The 20,642-nt window shown below is 36.5% G+C and overlaps 1 pseudogene; it reads left to right on the top strand.

The window, feature by feature from the left end:
• Positions 1 to 18,924: 18,924 nt before the first annotated feature.
• LOC149136047 (uncharacterized) lies at positions 18,925 to 19,871 on the top strand (annotated as a pseudogene).
• The last annotated feature ends 771 nt before the right edge of the window (positions 19,872 to 20,642 follow it).

Below are 20,642 nucleotides of genomic sequence, written 5' to 3'. Positions count from 1 at the left end.
ATATATCATATTATTCCGGTGTTGTTTAACTCCAAGTCAGGATTGAACATATGGACATATGACCAATCATTCCAGCTGTAACAACTTTGTCTTCATTTTTGAAACATTATCCAATGCATTCTGCCTTTTTGAGACTGTGATATAAAGGTGGTTTAGTTATTTGACCAAGAGAGTTTTTACATGGTCAAGCAACCATGTAGCGACTTTGCTGTTGGTTCAACAATTTATATCTTGTTATGAGTATTGTATTATGTTTCTGATTGCACTATGTCCTGAGTTTGACTTGGAACTGCATCTGGTAGTGAAGCCCTAGTTGAGGAATTCTGGGATTTTGAGGAGTGTGGAACCACCTCTAAGCGATTGTTGTTCCCAATTCTACACTGACCCAGAGTAGTAGCACCTGTTAGAGTCCAGTATCTAGATTAATTAGCTTATTAGGGTTTGTCTAACGATGCATGTGAAGACTGGATCCAGCGGACTCTGTGGAAGAAATCTTCATGGTCCAACAGAGGGGAAGGTGGCTGCAGAAAAACATTGTAAAGTGTAGAGAGCATGATGAGGCAAGTAAGACATCTTATATCTTGGTTATCCACTGTATCTGTCTCCATCTCCAGTCATCTTGACATGGTCTTGCCATTGGATTAAAAATGGTCATGGACAAGAGAGTGAGTCTGATTGTATGTAACACTTCTTCACTTTAAACAAAATCACTGTGCAAGTCATCAGCTATCCTTGGAGGACTAGCTGGTCCTCATCTCTCCAACAGACAAACATGGATGTTTCTACAAATACTTAAGTCCTAATGTCTCACTCATGGCCATAAATAAAGCGCAGTTGTGCAGTTTAGTACATTGTTACTCATAAACAAAGGGCTGTATAACTGACATGTTTTGTTAGTTCTCCAGGCTTGTTGTAAATCTCACTAATAGTCAGAAAATGACAATACGATACCCCAGCAGTGTATTTCCACTTCAATAATCACAGAAAACAAGAGGAAGTCTTTGGTGGTATTCCAGTAGTGCAATGAGATATATAGCCTATCCCTTTTCTCCTTAAATGTCTGCATACAGAAATTGTATAAGATTTTTCTAATTAAATATTAATTATTTTGTTCTGACGAACATTGTCACTTGAAACATTATATTTTGTACACCCATCATGTTATTTAATCTATCTCTAATTACTATGAATATTTATCAGACACACAAACACATGCACTCACACATATAGCTACATACATATATACATATATAATATATATCATCATCATCATCATCGTTTAACGTCCGCTTTCCATGCTAGCATGGGTTGGACGATTTGACTGAGGACTGGTGAAACCGGATGGCAACACCAGGCTCCAATCTAAATTTGGCAGAGTTTCTACAGCTGGATGCCCTTCCTAACGCCAACCACTCAGAGAGTGTAGTAGGTGCTTTTACGTGTCACCTGCACGAAGGCCAGTCAGGCGATACTGGCAATGGCCACGCTCGAAATGGTGTCTTTTATGTGCCACCCGCACAAGCCAGTCCAGGGGCACTGGCAACGATCTCGCTCGAAAATCCTACGGAAGCCAGTCAGGCGGTACTGGCAACGGCCACGCTCAAAATGGTGCATCTTATGTGCCACCCGCACAAGAGCCAGTCCAGGGGCACTGGCAACGATCTTACTTGGCTTGCTGGGTCTTCTCACGCACAGCACATTTCCAAAGGTCTCGGTCAGTAGTCATCGCCTCGGTGAGGCCCAATGTACGAAGGTCTTGCCTCACCACCTCAGCCCAGGTCTTCCTGGGCCTACCTCTTCCACGGGTTCCCTCAACTGTTAGGGTGTGGCACTTTTTCAGGCAGCTATCCTCATCCATTCTCACCACATGTCCATACCAGCGCAATCGTCTCTCTTGCACACCACAACTGATGCTTCTAATGTTCAGCTTTTCTCTCAAGATACTTACACTCTGACGGGTATTCACATTGACATTACACATCCAACGGAGCATACTGGCTTCATTCCTTGCGAGCTTACGTATGTCCTCAGCAGTTACAGCCCATGTTTCACTGCCATATAGCATGGTTGTTCGTACACATGCGTCATACAGTCTGCCTTTTACTCTGAGTGAGAGTCCCTTTGTCGCCAGCAGGGGTAAGAGCTCTCTAAACTTTGCCCAGGCTATTCTTATTCTAGCAGCTACACTTTCAGCGCACCCACCCCCACTACTAACTTGGTCGCCCAGATAGCGGAAGCTATCGACTACATCTAGTTTTTCACCCTGGAATGAGATAGAAGTTGTTTCCTGTTTGTTTACAGTCTTTATTGCACCTGAACATCTGCCACAAACAAAAACTAACTTGCTAGTTAACCTGCCTTTGATGTTGCTGCACCTCTTATGTGTCCATAGCTTGCACCGGGTACATCTTATAGAGTTACTACCTACTCCTTTTCTACATACTGAGCAGGGCCATCTACCTGAAGGGGTTTGTGTTTTATCTACCTTCCTACTTATTAGGATTTTGGTTTTAGCTAGGTTGACTCTAAGGCCCTTCAATTCTAGACCTTGCTTCCACACCCGAAACTTCTCCTCTAGTTCTGATAGTGACTCCGCAATTAGGGCAAGGTCATCAGCATAGAGGAGCTCCCAGGGGCAACCTGTCTTGAACTCCTCTGTGATTGCCTGGAGGACTATGATAAATAAGAGGGGGCTGAGGACGGAACCTTGGTGGACCCCTACCTCTACCCGGAATTCATTGCTGTACTCATTTCCAACCCTCACCTTACTGGCAGCATCTCTGTACATGGCTTGCACAGCTCTCACTAACCATTCTTCTATCCCAAGTTTCCTCATTGACCACCAGATAAGGGATCGGGGAACCCTGTCAAAGGCTTTCTCCATGTCAACGAAAGCCAGGTACAGAGGTTTATCCTTGGCTAGGTATTTCTCCTGCAGCTGTCTTACTAGAAATAAGGCATCAATAGTGCTTTTACCTGGCACAAACCCAAACTGCATCTCATCTAAATTGATTCGCTCCCTAATTAGTTGGGCTATGACCCTCTCTGTAACTTTCATAACCTGATCTAACAGCTTGATGCCTCTGTAATTATTTGTATCTAAAGCGTCACCTTTACCTTTGTAGCAGTTGATGATGATGCTGCTACACCAGTCATTGGGTATGACTCCTTCGTGTATCACCTGGTTCGTAATACGGGTGACTAGGCTATAGCCAACACTGCCAGATATTTTGAGCATCTCTGCAGTGATTCCTGATGGGCCGGGGGCTTTCCCGGTCTTCATACTCTTAATTGCTTTATCTGCTGGTCCCTCTATTGGGTCGACATACGGCAGGCTCTCTTCCTCCCATTCATTCTCTTTATTAAGCAATCTATCGTAGTGGCATCTCCAGACCTCTTTCTTTGCATCCTCATTTAGTGCAAGCGTACCATCATCCATGCGAACACATTTCTCTCCTACGACATCACTATTCTCTCTCCTACACTGTCTTGCAACATGAAATACCTCGAGTCTTTGATCCTCATGGCGCAGAACATTGGCAAATCTTTTCTTATCTGCTTCCCCTCTGGCTAAATAAACCTGTCGCCTAGCCTCCCTTCTGGCACATTGGTACAATTCCCTGCTACCACCGTTCTTCCAGTCCTTCCAAGCCTGTTTCTTTTGTCTAATAGCCCTGTCTACCTCCTTGTTCCACCACCACGTTACTCTGGGTCGAGAGGGGACCTTACACCAGCCACAGATCTGGTCGGTGGCTTTCAACAGGTTGTCCCGCAGAAATCTCCAATTGTCTTCCATATGTGTATGTGATATATGTAATATCTTTTATCTATTACTTTTACTTGTTCCTTGTTTGAAGGTAAATTCAGAGCCTTCAAGTACGTAGGGGCAGGTACCACAGTTAGGGCGTGCACATTTTTTAACTGATGGGGGTGGAAGTGGTGTGTGTAGTTTGGCATTAGTTAAGAGTTTTTTCAAAGATTTGTGTTGCCTTTTGCATTTAAGGACTTTGTGTGTATTGATGATACTATTCAGTTCATAAAGAACAAATAAATCTTCCACAACACTGCCAAATTCCACTCAGTGGCCACATAGACTCTTGCGCCAAAAATAAAAACCCTAAATTCCTTATATTCCCTTTTTATCAATGTAAAGACAGAATCTCTACACAAGAAAGAATCAACAAGGAGAATCTTTTTATAGAGAAATTCCAAACGCTTCTTAACATACAAACTCCTCAGTGACCATATTCCCTTCTCTCACCTACCCATTGAAATACATATAAATTTACTTCTTGTTTCTCTAAGAACAGACATAAACTTCCTGTTGATAAAGAGTCCAGAACTCCAACTAAAGAGTATAAAACCCACAGAATTGTCTTCCCTTACACACACTTCCTGTTTAACACATAAACTCTCAGCCTTTTTTTAAACGCAACATTCTTAATTCCATGCATCCTAATCTATCTAACAATTATCTACATGGATTACCATTGAACTTTAAAAACTCAAAGACAATATAATGTATTGGTATATCTATTTTTTTATATATCTTTTATATTTTTGTAAAAAACATTATTTTCATTTTCCCTCTTCTTGAAAATTTGCCATGCAATGAAAGCCAGTTAGAAATCCTTTTTTATCCTCCTTATACACATCTATATTAAAATATGCTTTCAGTTTAGCATTCTGCCTTATTATTATTATCATTATTATTTTTTATTTTCCTATTATTTCTCCACGTGCGGTTAACACAACCCCACCATTTACTGACTTATATATATATATATATATATGATGGGCTTCTTTCAGTTTCCATGTACCAAATCCACTCACAAGGCTTTGGCCAGCCCGAGGCTATAGAAGAAGATACTTGCCCAAGGTGCCATGCGATGCGACTGAACCCAAAACCATGTAGTTGGGAAGTAAACTTCTTATCACACAGCCACAATGCATACCCTTATTGTAGTTCTCAGGGAGATTCAGCATGACACTGAATGTGACAAGGCTAACCCTTTGAAATACAGGTACAACTCATTTTTGAGTGGACTGCTGCAATGGGTAGAACATAAAGGACATGTTTTCTCATTTCTCTTCTAAAAACATTTTGTACCTCTAATGATGTGTATTTTCTGTAAGCCCCATTTTTTTTTTTTTTTTGTATGTCCTTATATAATAAGAATCAAATATTTGAAAATTTGAGATTAGAAACCTATCATGGGTAGTCAATCCCCATGGCTTTTAGGGTAGGTGTGATTGTTTGTGTTTCCCAAGATTATTAATAGGCAGTAGTGAAAGCAAATGCTACAGCCTAGAACCAAAACTGATCTTCTGAGAGTTTATATCCTACTTTACAATGTTTACCATATCTTTGTAACACAAACAAAATAAAATAAGCATTATTTTGTTGATGTCATAAGAATTTTATATGCTTTTGAGAGAATGTGAAATGATTCCTTTTTGGAATAGTGAGTCTCAAAGCATACATAAAGTTATAATAATAGTGCTTAAGTATTGGGTTGAAAAACCATTTTGAATGACTTTTCAGAAGGGTTTTGCAACTCAATATTTACATACAAGGAGTGGCTGTGTGATAAGTAGCTTGCTTACAAACCACATGGTTCCGGGTTCAGTCCCACTGCGTGGCACCTTGAGCAAGTGTCTTCTACTATAACCTCGGGCCAACCAAAGCCTTGTGAGTGGATTTGGTAGACAGAAACTGAAAGAAGCCCGTCGTATATATGTATATATATATATGTATGTGTGTGTATATGTTTGTGTGTCTGTGTTTGTCCCCCCAACATCGTTTGACAACCGATGGTGGTGTGTTTACGTCCCCGTAACTTAGCGGTTCGGCAAAAGAGACCGATAGAATAAGTACTAGGCTTCCAAAGAATAAGTCCTGGAGTCAATTTCCTCGACTAAAGGCCGTGCTCCAGCATGACCACAGTCAATTGACTGAAACGAGTAAAAGAGTATACAATTATTTATAGCTTTACATGTGCTTCAAAACCCACTCTTCCAAAAAGAAATATTTCAAATATTTATTTCCTTATATAGTTTTCTCTGTCTGTGTTCACCTATATTTTTCTTATCACATCTTTCAATAGGTTTCTTCTCTTCACCATTCACTATATCACACCTTCAACCTTCCATCTTGCAAAATTAACTTCACTCATTCATCTTTTCACTCTTTTCCAACACCCAGTGGTCAACATTCTTCTGTAGGATGTAAACCACATCTCACTTTTTTCTGTCAAAAGTATAGAATCATTCACCTATTTCCCAGCAATATAATTTATTTATACTGTTTATTTTTATACATTTTTCCAACAAACTTTCAAATTTCTTTCCACGACTATCATTTTACTAAATACTCACTAACTTACAAACCAACTAAACACTATCCTTTTAAATAACTAAACATTCATTAACTAAATTACTGGGTGTATCTAAATGATTAATATAATCATTTTTATTAATTAACCTATTGAATAATTATTCATCAAACCCTTACTAACTTATTACTTATTGCTACAATTTTCATGAGACAGCATGAGACAGCAGAAATATATTCTAAGTAGGCAGTGTAATGAATTTCACTGACATCATTAAATATGACTCAAATTGAACCACCTGTTATTTTATTATCTTTTCTTACTCAGTAATATCACAACCTGTTTCTTCCTCACCTATGTTGGATTCTCTCACACTCCACCTTTTCCTTTCACTATTTGTCTGGGTGGGTTTATGTTTACTTACACATTTATGACTTACTTGTATACATAATTATATTTAAATCAAGCTATATGATACAATTCCCATGAAGTGGGTTTTGGTCAAATTTGTTCTTTTGTTTTTTGATTTCCTTTTATAAGTATGCTATTGTTGTGAATGTTTATCTGCTCAGTAGCATGAGACTGTATTTTAGTATTAACCAAAAGGAGTGAGTCAACCACCAACCTGACTTTCAATCTTTTCTCCTTTTATTCCTTTTTATCTAAGTATATTTTTATTTGACAGGGTGAAGCCATCCCATACAAATCAAGACTGCTTTTGCAGAACTGAACACTTTGCTATTGTTTTGAACCACATAAATGAATTGAGCAAACTTATGATCAAAATTACTCCACTCATGACTATCACATCTTATTTTCAGATATAGTATATCAAGGACAACATTATTAAATGTGTCCTTCCTCTTTTTTAAAGACAGAATATGATGTGAAAGAAATGTGGCTGCTATTTCTAACATGTCAAATAACACTGTAGAGCCTTTCTTGTTAGCTTGAACTGCACATGCAAAGAAGCATGGTGAATGTTTCAAAATCATTTTACACTGATACAATGCCTTAGATTCATAAAAGAGAAATAGAATTAGTCACTGTCAAAGATTCTTGTAAGAGTTGACAGTTTAAGTGAAATGGTTGCTTTCAGTGCCAAATTCATCATCATCATTCAACATCCACTTTTCCACGCTTGCATGGATCAGACAGAATTTGTTAAGGCAGATTTTCCTACAGCTGAATGCCCTTCCTGTTGCAAGGCACTATATATCCATAGCCAGACATGTTCTTACTCTGCAAAATATTGGAAATGAATGACATTGACTTTATGACATTGAAACTAATTTACAACTACCACATAATGTCAACACAAAGAGACACAAATACACACACACACTCATATATATATATATATATATATATATATATGAATATGATTATTGCCTCATCTTGTCAGATGATAGCCATCTCACATTAATGAATAGCGAGACATCTGTACATCACTGGATTTAAATGACAAAAGCTTGTACAACACTTTTGTCACATTCTCAGTAACAAGCATTTCAAGATGACTTCAAGTTTAACATCAGAATATCTTTCTCTAAGAACTGTCTTCCCTACCACTTTGTCAAAAATTATGAGAGCCTCTCTTCCCCTGAGAAATCTATTTAATTCACATATGGGACCCTGATAGGTACACACACATGCATGCATGCATGCTTGCATGCGCGCGTGTGCTGGTGAAGGCTCATGGTTCAATGGTTAGAGCATTGGGCTCACAGCCATGAGGTATTGAGTTCAATTCTTGGACCAGGCTGTGTGTTGTGTTCTTGAGCAAGACACTTTATTTCACATTGCTCCAGTTCACTCACTTGTAGAAATGAGTTGTAATGTCACTGGTGCCAAGCTGTATCAACCCTTGCCTTTCTCTTGGATAACATCAGTGGCATGGATAGGGGAGGCTGGTATGCATGAGCAACTGGTCTTCCATAAATAATTTTGTCCAGGACTTATGCCTTGGAGGGTAGCTTTCTAGGTGTAATCCCATGGTCATTCACGACCGAATGCAGTCTTTACTCCTTTTTATATACATGCCAGGCTTCTTTTCAGTTTCTTTCAACCAAATCAACTTACAAGGCTTTGGTTAGTCTGGAGCTATAATAGAAAACACTTGTTTGAGGTGCCATGCTGTGGGACTGAATCCAAAACCATATGGTTAGGAAGCAAAATTCTTACCAATCTGCCACACCTGTGTCTACACTAGTATATCTACATGAGTCTCATAAGTTGCTTAAATTCATTGATTGAATAACAATGAATGATTGGTTGACATAAAAAATTACCCCCATAGAAAGAAATTATCTAATGGCTTTTACTGGTGAATGAAGACAAAGGATCGATCAATATCACCCAGTAGCAAATATCATTTAATTTGTTGTGACTTAAAAGATTTTGTTTATCCATTTGTGTAAATGTAATATGCTTCTATGCCAGTAATAATTTTATTGATATTGCATATGCAAGTTGATGTTTGGTTATTGAAAAAAGTGCTTTAAGCAATGTTTCTTTGTTAGAGTTTGTTAACCTTCATAAAAATCAATACAAATATATATAAGATGAAGGGGAGAAAAACTAGATGTAGCACAATTGACAATATAGAGTTAGGCTGTTAGAAACAACACCCAAATCTCCTTCATTTTATATGCTATAGTCTTTAAAAAATGACACATTGGATAATGTTATCCAAAATACATTGTGTAACAAAAACGAGAACAGGATGGTCACAACTGGAAAACCTTTGTCGTTGCCTACCTTGAGGCCTCTTGATTCTAGATGTAGCTGCCATGTCTGAAATTCCTTCTCTAAATTCCCTTATAGATTTAGCCATGAGATTGAGATCATCAGCATACAAGAGTTCTCACAGAGAGCCAATTTTGAACTCCTCTGTCATGGCTTGTAGAACAATGTTGAATAGGAGAGAACTTAGAACTGAACCTTGACATAAAATTCATCACATAAATTGTTGTTGACTCTCACTTTATTTACTGGATCTTCATATATAGCTTCTACAGCCCTCACAAACCATTCGTGTACACTTAGTTTCCTTACTGACCACCAAATGACTGAATATGGTGCCATGTCAAATGCCTTCTCCAAGTCAATGAATGCCAGGAGTATGGTTTACTCTAAGTCAAGTATTTCACCTGCAGTTGCCTTACTAGATTGCATCTGTGGGACCTCTTCTGGGAACACAACCAAACTGTCTCTCAGATCAGTTATGCTATGGTTCCCCATGACCTTCATAACCTGTTCCCATCTGACTCCCCTACAGCTGCTTCTCTCTAAGGCACCTCCTTTGCCTTTATATCAGCCTTATAACAGCTAACACCAGTCGTTGGGCATCACACCTTCCTGTATAACTTGATTAACTATTTAGGTGGTAATCATGTATCCTACTAGACCAGATATTTTGAGCATCTTTGCATCTATCCCTGATGGATCTACAACTTTCTTTTATTGCTTTATCTACCATGCTACTGTCAACTTCAATTGTTGATCCTTCTTCTATAGAGTTAGCATGAAATAGCGTCCCTTTGTCCCATGCATTCTCCACATTCAGCAACCTCTCATAATAGCACTTCTACACCATTTTCTCACCTTCTATAGTGATAGCAAGTATGCCTTCATCATGCCAAATATACCTCTCACCAATGAGGTGCTAGTTCTCTCTCACACATTGTTTTGCGCATGTCATTTAACTTGAAAAACATCATGCTTCTGATTTTCAAGTTAAATGACATGTGCAAATTTCTTTCTTTCTGCCTCACCCCTAGCCAAGGATTCCAGTTGCTAAACTGCTCTTCTAATCATTTGATAATACTCCCTACCATCACCTTCCTTCAAGGTTTTTCAAGACTGTCCCTTAGTCTTTACTGCCCTATCAACCATATCTTCAAGACATGTGGATGAAGTATGCATCATACACTGGCACAAAATTCTAAAACAGATTAAAAAAGAAAACTGAAAAACTAGAGGAAATAGGCTCATGGTATGACAGTAACAAAAATCTCAGAGGGTAATCATAGTTGACATTATACCTAGAATCAAAACTAGCTAATCTACCTAGAAAAATATTACACGATACAAAACTGAAAATTAAAGAAGAGAATTAATATAGATTCATTAATTTATTAATTATTCGTTTATTCCAATTTGAGAAAACACAGTAAGCTGATAGAAAAGGCTGAATTTATAAAATCAACCTACAAGTAAACTGCAAAATTAGTGACATGAAATACTGTATGATAAGATGTCTGAAGGGTCAGCAAAGAGACACTACCAACGAGGAATGAGATTATTTACATTTACTCAAGTAAAAAGAAAAAGGAAAGAAAAGGAAACTAAAGAATGCCAGACATCAGAAAAGTGTTGTCAAATAAAGATGTTCAAAGGAACTGAATTAGTCAAAAATAGGACCTAAAAACGTGCTAAAACCAAAAAGATGAAACTAATAAAAGAGCTAAATATAAAGCTATATTTTTAATATTTACTTGTCAAAAATAAATATAAATGGTTTTATAAATATTTTCCAAATGTGTGTACATAGATTTTAAAGTGACTGTATTCTTTTGTTAATGGAACATGAAATTATAACAACAAAATAGGATCTTATTTGTTTTATAGATTCAGTTTTCACACGTTTCTTTTGTGAATTACTTACAGTTTTGAATAAACAGTATACACAATACAAAACACATTTTAATCTATGTATAATATATAGTAATTGAGAACTTGGTAATTCCAAAACAGTTTTTGGTAATTTTTAAATAATTTTAACAATATAAATTACACGTCCAGAAAATTAGATCAAAGAAAGGCCAGTTATGTGTTTATTGCCAAAGAAATTCTTGCAGATATATAGCAAACAAATTATTTGAAGCTGTTTGCATTGCTCTTTTCTTAGACTTGACATCAGACAATGTAACCTCATTTTTATCATTTTTTTGTTTTCTATATAAAACATTTCAATCCCTAATAAAACATAGGCTTAATTTTCCATTTCAAATAACGGAGAACGGCATAGATATTAGACAATGAATAGGTAAATTTTTCCTTTTCCTTGCACTTTAGAAACAAAGACTCTTCTATGTTAGCTAGTCTGAAAAAGTTAAACTAATGCATGTGAAAAAGTGAAATCAGTACATTAAATATAATACTAGAAGTATGCTGTCTGAACAGGAACTGAGTATGTTTAAAGTTTGTTGCAAATGTACTTACATGTATTTTTATTATGTCTTATATAAATGGAAAAAACATACCATAAACAGAAGTGAAACTGGAGCTGAATTCTAAGCTAGGTGGTAGATTATAAGAAATTGGAGCTAAATGTACAAAAAGAATTCCTAGATTTAACTCTTAAACAGCTACATTAGCAACAATGTACATGAGCCATGCTTCAAAATGTCAGTGTAGTCTCTCTCTCTCTCTCTATCTTCCTTGTACCTTATTGCTTTAGTTAGTTCTTTAAATGTTTGAAACAAATACTTGTTAGTGGGCAACAGAGCTGGGTAATAAAATGGATAAAATAACATTTATTTATAACTGTTTATTCAGACTCATTCCTGGTTGTTTCTTAGGCATTTTGCATGATATTTGATATTTCTGCCCTGAGCAACAAAAGTGTTAAATGATACTATTTTACAGGCCACATAAAGTTATAATTTTCTCTTAGTGTCACTTTAACTTTAAGACTTGATTTGGAACTTCATTATAGTCAAACTATTGTGTAAATCTGGAGTTGGCATCATATTGCCAAAGCTCAGGCTCACTCCTACTACATTCTATTTTTAATTTATTTCAATTCTGGGGTTGTATCCCTTGCCTTTCTTGACAATAATTAATAATTTATCTTTTACTTGTTTCATTCATAGGACTGCAGCCATGCTGGGGTCCCACCTTGAAGGGTTTAGCCAAACAAATTGCCTCAAGTACTTAATTCTTGTTAAAGTCTGGTACTTATTCTACCAGTTTCTGTTGGGAAATTGCTAAGTTACAGGGATGTAAACAAACCAAGGCCAGTTGTCAAGTGGTGGTTGGGAACAAACTCATAAATACATACATAGGAATAAGGAAAGTTTGACTTCATTAAGCAAACTAATTTGGGAGCAAAAAGATAACAAACCAAAACATATTAAATGGTTGATATTGAGCAGAGCAAACACTAACACAAAGACGCACAAACATATACATATTCATTAGGTTGATCCGTTAATCCCTACACATTTTTTCTTACTCCATTTTTTCTCAATTCTTTCTGTCCAGGCACATAGACTTGAAACATCAATGACTTTTCCATTCTTCCTGAGTGTCAAACAAATACACCTGCTTGTTGTTCCCTCACTTGTCTTCATCTATTGCTTTCTGTAAATTTGAACTACATATAAATATGTATGTATGTATGTATGTATGTATGCATGTATATTCATATATATCATCATCATCATCGTTTAACATTTGTTTTCCATGCTGGCAAGGGTTGAATGGTTTGACAGGAGTTGGCTAGGCAGAAGACTACACCAGGCTTCACTGTATTTTGGTATGGTTTTTGCAGCTGGATGCCTTTCCAAATGCCAAATACTTTACAGTGCAGATAAGATGCTTTTTACATGGCACCAGTGCTGACAGGGTCACCAAGTAACTTGCAAGACAAAGATCATTTGAGCGGGGTGGTGATGTCAATAGAGGAGGTGGCCTTGTGCTAGGTGATGAGAGGTTAGCAGGTGACAGAAGGATAGAAACAGGTGTTTTGTTGTAAAGGAGATACATGGTTACCCAATCAGATGGAGAGAGCAAGAGAAAGAGAGAGTGCGCAATCAAGATTGAGACAGAATGGAAGAGAGCAAGAGTCTAAGAATACAAGGGATAGTGTGAGAAAGATAGTAGCAAAGTGCTAGAAATGGTCGCAAGAGATGGTAGCAAACCCAGGGCATACCCTCAATGTACAGAATTAGAATATAAATGGAAAGGTCGAGTGAAAGAAAGACAAATGGTGGTGAAGTGCCAGGGCACACCCTTGCACACATACAACATGCTTTCACACAGTTTCTGTCTACCAAATTCACTTACAAAGTCGATCTTCAACTATGGTAGAAGACACTTGCTCAAGATGCCATGTGGTGGAACTGAACATGAGACCACATAATTGCAAAGCAACCTTCTTAATCCTAGAGCTCTGCCTGCATCTTCAAGAGAAATTTGCTTTTATAAATTTTAGTTTAAGTTAATAAATCTTAATATTTACAAAATAAGACTCACTTCATTAAACTGAAGAAGCACCATAAAATTTGATTGAAGTAGAAATTATAATGATTGTACTTATGTAACATTAGTTGATATCTCCCACAGAGGCAAAAGAATATTGTCAACATTAAAGCATTGTCATAAGATGGATGACATGTTACTAATAATATTCATTAGTGAATGCTTGGACATGCTAAAACTTGTCTCAGTTTCATCATTATCATTGTCTTTATTGCTACCACAGTCACCACCAGCGTTGCTGCCACTGCCAGTATTGCTGCTGATGCCACTGCCACTGCTGTGGTCATCACTGCTACTGTCACTGTCATCATCATCATCAATGTTGTCGTCATTGTCATCATTATTATTTTGTGTCTGCTTTCCATGCTGACCTGTGCTGGACATTTTTCAATAGGATCCAATAGGCTGGAGGACCACATCTTGCTCCAGTTTTTCAGTCTTGATATGATTTCCACATCTGAATAACCATCCTAATACCAACCATGGTACTGGATCCTTTTTTTTTTTTTTTTTTTTGACAGATCAGCACTTGTGAGGTTGCCTTGTAACTTGCAAGATTAAAGAGCCACCTTGAATAAGTGAGAGGATAAAATATGATGAGAGGAACAAGAACAGGTTTATAGTTGTGGATGAGATTCAGGTCTACATTATATTATATATGGGTGGAAGGGGTAGATAGTGCTAGAAGAGAGATAGAGATGATGGTGACAAGGTGTCAGAGCATACTCTTAAAGTAACATGTCTAAGAAGGTGATATAGAAGAGAGTATGGAGACAGAAAGATCAGGAAGAGTGGGGAAATGTTGCAAGAGTATATAGGGGAGAGACTGAGTGATAGATAGAAATAGGAATAGAGATAACCAGTGGGTGCAAGTGAATGTAGTAATGGTGGTACTATCTTATAGAGAATTAATGTTCTTTCTGTTATTAATTGATAGATAGATATTATCGGATATTGTTCCATGCTAGCATGGAAGGCAGACATTAAACAATGATGATGATGATGTTATATTTGGTGATGGTCATATTTTTTGCTAGTTAACCACATGCACTATATACTTTGTTCTTCACTTCAGCTTTATTATTATTCATATTTTAGTGTCCTTTGTCTGAAATCTTTTGAGAATGGACTAAACAGAACAAGAGGAGACTAGTGAGATGGAGAGGTGTTGAAGAGATAACAGGATGTGTGACGAAAGAGTTCAGACAAAAGACACTAAATTATGAATAGTAATAAAGCTGAAGTGAAGGACTTGTATACATTGTGTGCGGTTAAGTGGCAAAAAAATGACCATCCCCAAATATAATAACATTTCAACACACAATTTCACATCAGGAATCTTTCAAAACAAATACATAAATGTTTTATCTTATATTTTATTAGTTTCATCTTAATTTATTAAATATTTTTATTTTCAAAAGTAGTATTCACTTCATAATCTTGTATAGAATCTGGCACTCTATCAGTTATGACAACAAGTGTTCCAGCTGATCCAACGATGAACAGAACAGCTGACACATGAAATTAACATGCAAGTAGTTGAGCACTCCACAGACATGTGTACCCTTAATGTAGTTCTTAAGGAGATTCAGCATGACACAGAATGTGACAAGACTGGCCCTTCGAAATACAGGTACTACACATTTTTGTGCCAGCTGAGTAGACTTGAGCAATGTGAAATGAAGTGTTTTGCTCAAGAACATAATGCATTGCCCAGTCCAGGAATCAAAACCATAATTATGAGCTTAAAACCCTAGCCACTAAGTCACAAACCTCCACATAACCTTGTATAAGCACTGTAAAATGACAAAAGAGTAAAATTCTAATTATTGCATGTTAATTGCACCTTTGCTACATTACCTAATACTAGTGGCAGTGGCACCTTGGGCAAATATCTTCTATTATAGCACCAGACTGACCAAATCCTTGTAAGTGGATTAGCAGTTGGGAATTGCACAATTAATTTATGTCTTTAATAAATCTTTAGCCTTTCAGTATTGAAATAGCTTCTAAAACAATCATTATGAAGGAGAAATAAACATCATTGTTTGGTACAAATTATTTACATCATGCCCAGTTGCCTTTCTTTTTGTCAGAAAGTTTTAGCTATTTTTTCTCTCTGCTGTAGATGACAAACAAATAGTTGATTGACACTTTGTGAAAAAGATAATAAAATCTCATTGAAGGACTTCTGGGGTTGGTAAAACAAAGTGTCAGTCAAGTATAGGAAATGAATTGGCAGAATGTAGTATCTAATTACAGCCCTTTGTACTCTGAGTTAAATGTCCCTGTTGAGTACAACTTGGTCTTTCAGCCTTCCAGCTTCAATCAAATTAGGTGCTTGTAAAGTACTGAGGTCAATTCATTGGAAACATCCTATATGTCAATGGAATTTTTATAGAGGACAAGACAATATTTAATTACAATTATGTGCAGTAAAATTCATCTAGAATTATAAAGCACGTAGTTGTACAAAGCAAGAATTGAACAAAAGTGGTTGCAATGCATATGAAAAACAAGTTTAGCTGCAAAAATGAAATTGAAAGCTGATTTTCACACTTCTTTTCCTACACATATAGGCAATAAAAAGGTACGCAGAATTAATCTTACAACAAATAATGTCTTAGCAATGAACAAAAAAGACAACAAATAGCAATGACAATTATTGATATTACATTGGCATTGTAATTTTACATGCAGAAATTGAAACAATGAACAAAGAGTTGAATTTAGATATAACAAACTTTTTTAAACGATATCTTATCATTTTTGCACTTTGCTTTATTGCATTTTATTTTTCAAGTGACTCTTTATAAATCCTAAAATCATTAATTATATAAATTTCAATAGTTTCAAGGTTAAATAACCTTTCTGGTGACAAAAAAGAAATAAAAGGTTGATTTAGAATATTGAACATCTTACAATATTGGAATTCTTCATATTTATGGGGGCAGGAAAATGATATATGACTTTCATGTTCTTCTCAAGGGATACGAGAAGAGCTTTTACTACAAAATTTCATTTCTTTGTAGATGCTTATCGACTTTGTTTATAGAAAGCTTCTATCATATACTGCAAAATACAATGCAGTGATTCTCAATCATTTTGACTTTGTTGAACACTAAAGATAAAATTTTAGAAATCACAAGCACACATTGAATGGAAAATTAAACAAATGTGTTTTAAAGTTAAAAATTAGAAAAAATATATTGCAAATTTTTGCAACCTTGTTTTGTTAAACAATACATCTTTGTATCAAAGTGAAAGCTCATTTCCTGGAGGCTAGGATATTTGACTCATGATCATAAGTTCCTGGATTGGGCAGAGCATCTTTGAGCAAAGCACTTCATTTTACAGTGTTCCAGTTATCTCCAGCTGGGTATTACTATACATGTTTGTCTCCCTTTATAGTTATCACATGGGAGAAAGAGCCAAGAGAGTATCTATTGTCTGCTTGCAATTACATAGGCACCTGAAACAACTTATTAAGCCATATTTACTCACAAGCAGCACTTGGCTGTATAACAAAATTATGAAAACTTGCTTTTCAAGCCATCTGGCTATTATTTGGATTTTCTCAAGTCATAACTTAATTTTATTAAAATAAGTAGTATACCTAGATACTCTTGACATGTCACTGTACACTGATGGAGAAGCACTCTATTGGTACCAGTATTCATTTTCTGAATCCTGTTCTTCTCAAAGCTACAAAGATCACAAAAGAGAACATTTGAGACAGGGTCCTTAGTAGCCAAGGAAATGAGAAATGTATGGGAAAGGGCCAAAGAGTGTAAGAAATATTTTGTCCTCTTTTTCTTGACTTCTGTTATAATCCTATTCACATCTGGGATGCATTAGTGCTTTACCTGTAATCTATTTTATCAGCCCTGGAAGTTGGCCTCAGCAGTAACTGAATTTAGAACTTAAACACTTGTTAGTACATACATCAAATATTTTGTCTTATGCTGTCATAGTTCTACTAATTCATTGCCTAAAGGACTGAGGGGTATGTATTTATATATGCTAGCATGGTTGGGATGGTTCGACAGGAGCTGACTAAGCAGAAGACTGCACCAGGCTTCACTGTGTTTTGGTATGGTCTTTATGGCTGGATGCTCTTCTTAACACCAATCACTCCACAGAGTCAATTGAGAGCATTTTACGTGGAACCAGCACAGGCAACCACTTTAGTGTGGATTGGATGATTTTCACATGGCACAAGCACTAGCAGGGTCACCAAGTAACTTGCAAGACCAAAACCCTTTGAGAGAGGAGGGGGCATTAGACTGGGTGAACTTGTATCAGATGATGAAAGGTCAGAATGTGACAGAAACAGGTGTCTTGTTGTATATACACTTGGGCAAGTGTCTTCCACTATAGCCTTGGGCCGACCAAAACCCTGTGAGCGGATTTGGTAGACGGAAACTGAAAGAATCCCGTCATATATATATATGAATGTGTCTGTCTGTGTTTGTCCCCTCCACCTTCACTTGACAACCTATGTTGGTGTATGAAGACAGAACATTACAATGATGGCAGTTGTAAGAAGTTTTAATGAAGTCATATGAAACAGTCGAATAAGCAAGTAAATAATTTAAAAAAGAAAAAATCCCAACGAAATATTATTTGCTAAAAATTACAAAACAAAAAACACATTAGGGTTAAGGTTTGACTTGGCAAAGAAAACACAGACCAAAAGAAAATATATGTGATGATGGTGGTGGTGGTTTGGGCAGCTAACTACAGCTTTGCTTGTTACTATGAAAACAGGCAATGTGTCAGTGGCTTTCAGTTGGCTAAAATAACCCAAAATTTGCAAACTTTAAAAGCTATTAACAGATCTTTTCTGTTTCGCTACCAATTTTCAGTCTCTTCAATTTCTATTCAAATTGGTTTCATATTCAGTGTAATGATATACTTTTATATGCTAATCAATGCCATGAAAATTTTTTTTCCCATAAAATCAATAAATAAAAAGTTATTAGCTATTAAAGATTGAAAATTTTGGGTAATTTTAGCCAATCATAAGTCACAGATACATTCATGCCTGTTTTCATAGTAACAAGCCAAACATGAGAACTCTTTTGTCTGCAAGAAAGTACGTGTTGGCAAATATATTTGAGTCATTGAGGTAGTTGTCATATGTGCAAAAAATAGCAACCAAACAGGCCTTAAATAACGCACCAGAGGAGGATGTGGTTTCATACTTGCAAGAAAAGAGTGTTATACCTAAGATAAAATCATGGAAAACGAAGAAGCATTTTATGAGTACAAAAAACTTGGGAGGAATATGTATTAGCGATGCTCACGCCAAGGATGCATGGAGTCTGTGTCAGTGAGGAAAGACACATGATTTGAAAGTAGCTCCCTTCCTCTTAGGACTGTAGTGCTTTCTCTTTACTCATGGGTTAAGGAATTGACTTCGGTCCAGTTTTGTGTTGAAGAACTGGGGATGAGCTATTGCACAGCTGTTGATTATAACAGCTATGTTAGGGAAGTGAGTATGTGTGGAGGACCTGCTCTGTCATCCAGTTAAGGTTGGTGGTCCTGGAAAGATTGTTGAGATCGACGAAACAGTCTTCTCATGATGTAAGAACAACCGAGGAAGTACAACTTGAACAGTGGGTTCTTGGAGGAGTGTGTAGCAAGACCAGACAGGTTTTTCTCTATGCAGTGCCATGTCAGAACCATGACACACTGGAGGAATGCATACATCACTTGATTCTTCCAGGAACCACCATTTTCAGCAATTTGTGGAGGGTGTAGGCTCATATTCTTGAAATTGATGGTTACAATTCTGAGTATGGAACAGTGAATCACTGCAATGGATTTCTTAACTCGAAAAATGGTACCCCACACTCAACAAGTGGAGAGTACATGAGACTCCGTAAAGCGAGATAATAAATCATGCTGCGGCACTCACCGTTCTATAGTATATTCACATCTCTGTGAATTTATGTGGCACAGGAGATATGAAAATTGTGATTTGGTTGAGAAATTGCTTGAATACATTTCTAACATTCACTTTCAATGAACTGGTCAGCAAAATGTTCGTTTTTTAAAAATATTTAATTTGTAATGTGATATCTTGTTTTTGGTTAAATCTTTTAAGTTTCTTATTTTGAGAAACATTCAATTTGTAATGTGCTGTTTATCATATTAAATGTATTTTGAATGCTTAAAACTACAAAATACGTGTTGTTTACTTGTTTTTTGTCATTGAGGTGGTTGTGAAGTATGCTAAAAATAACAGCTAAATAGGCCTTAAATCACACGTCGCCCCCACTTCTTTTTTTTTTTTCTGTATCATCATATGAATTCCCAAGTGTAGAATACAAATTCACAAACATTTTCAGATAATTAAAAAAAATAGAAAAGTTATGAGGGGTTATATGTCATGTGTAATTCATTTGTTTATGGTTTTGTATAAAAAACACACATACTATTTGCAGTCACACACAAAACAACAACTTTGAAATCGATTGGATGAAAATTACCAAATTTTAAACCTTTATATCATTTTTCAAAAATCTTTCTGGAAAAAGTGAAATATCTCCAGCAATTCAGCTTGGAAAACTACATTAATGTACCAAATTTTGAAATTTTCCATAAACTTTGATTTTTGAAATCTTGGCAGCCAAACAGAAAAAATCCCTATTAACTTTTTATTAAAAAAATTATGGCAAAAATGTATTCCATTTTCATAATTATGGCTCAGTGGTTAGAGCATTAGGCTCACAGTCTTGAGTTGTGTTCTTGAGCAAGACACTTTACTTCATGTTGCTCCAGTTCACTCAGCTGTAGAAATGAGCTGTGGCATCACTGGTGCCAAGCTGTATCGACATTTACCTTTCCCTTGGATAACATCAGTGGTGTGGAGAGGGGAGGCTGGTATGCACGGGTGACTGCTGATCTTCCATAAACAACATTGCCTGGACTTGTGCCTCAGAGGTAACTTTTCAGGTGCGATCCCATGGTCATTCATGACTCAGGGGAGTCTTTACTTTTTCATACAAAAACTAAAACAGAACATCGAAT

Source organism: Octopus bimaculoides, chromosome 4 (assembly GCF_046866305.1).
Source record: "Octopus bimaculoides isolate indiv1 chromosome 4, ASM4686630v1, whole genome shotgun sequence".
Classification (NCBI taxonomy): domain Eukaryota; kingdom Metazoa; phylum Mollusca; class Cephalopoda; order Octopoda; family Octopodidae; genus Octopus; species Octopus bimaculoides.
The sequence above is the reverse complement of the archived record's forward strand: the minus strand, read 5'-3'. Positions and strand labels throughout refer to the sequence as shown.